Source organism: Pygoscelis adeliae, unplaced genomic scaffold (assembly GCF_000699105.1).
Source record: "Pygoscelis adeliae isolate BGI_AS28 unplaced genomic scaffold, ASM69910v1 Scaffold103, whole genome shotgun sequence".
Classification (NCBI taxonomy): Eukaryota; Metazoa; Chordata; class Aves; order Sphenisciformes; family Spheniscidae; genus Pygoscelis; species Pygoscelis adeliae.
The window spans coordinates 964,856-965,914 of NW_008824723.1; positions in this window are offsets into that span (position 1 = coordinate 964,856).

The window sequence follows — 1,059 nt, forward strand, 5'->3', positions numbered from 1 at the left end:
ACTTCAGTAAGGTTTGCAACATCCCATTCCAATAGGCCAATTACTCCAGCAAAAAATGAAATCAGATTGGCTTGACATAGTCTGGTTTTGACAAATCCACCTTTTTAAGAACCTTGATACAATTCTCTAGGTTCTCACAGACTGATTTTTAGTAAATTCTTCCTGTATCATCACTTTTTTGCCTCGGTCTTCACCGGCAAGTGCTCGAGCCTCACTGCCCAAGCTGCAGAAGGCAAAGGCAGGGACTGGGAGAGTGAAGAGCCACCCACTGTGGGAGAACATCAGGTTTGAGACCATCTAAAGCACATGAAGGTGCACAAGTCCATGGGACCCAACGAGATCCATCCGCGGGTCCTGAAGGAACTGGCAGATGAAGTTGCTAAGCCACTATCCATCACATTTGAGAAGTCGTGGCAGTCCAGTGAAGTTCCCACTGACTGGAAAAGGGGAAAGATAACCCCCATTTTGAAAAAGGGAAAAAAGGAAGACGCGGGGAACTACAGGCCCGTCAGTCTCAGGTCTGTGCCTGGGAAGATCATGGAACAGATCCTCCTGGAAGCTATGCTAAGGCACATGGAGGATAGGGAGGTGATTCAAGACAGCCAGCATGGCTTCACCAAGGGCAAGTCCTGCCGGACCAACCTAGTGGACTTCTATGATGGAGGGACTGGAAAGTGGACACGGGAGGGGCTACAGATGTCGTCTGTCTGGACCTCTGCAAGGCCTTTGACACAGGTCCCCACAACATCCTTCTCTCTAAACTGCAGAGGTATGGATTTGATGGGTGGACTGTCCGGTGGGTGAGGAATTGGTTAGATGGTCGCATCCAGAGGGTAGTGGTCAATGGCTCAATGTCCAGATGGAGATTGGTGACGTGGTGTCCTGCAGGGGTCCATATTGGGACCGGTACTGTTTAATATCTTCATCAATTAGATAGACAGTGGGATCGAGTGCACCCTCAGCAAGTTTGCAGATGACACCAAGCTGAGAGGTGTGGTTGACATGCCAGAGAGACTGGATGCCATCCAGAGGGACCTGGACAAGCTCGAGAAGTGGGCC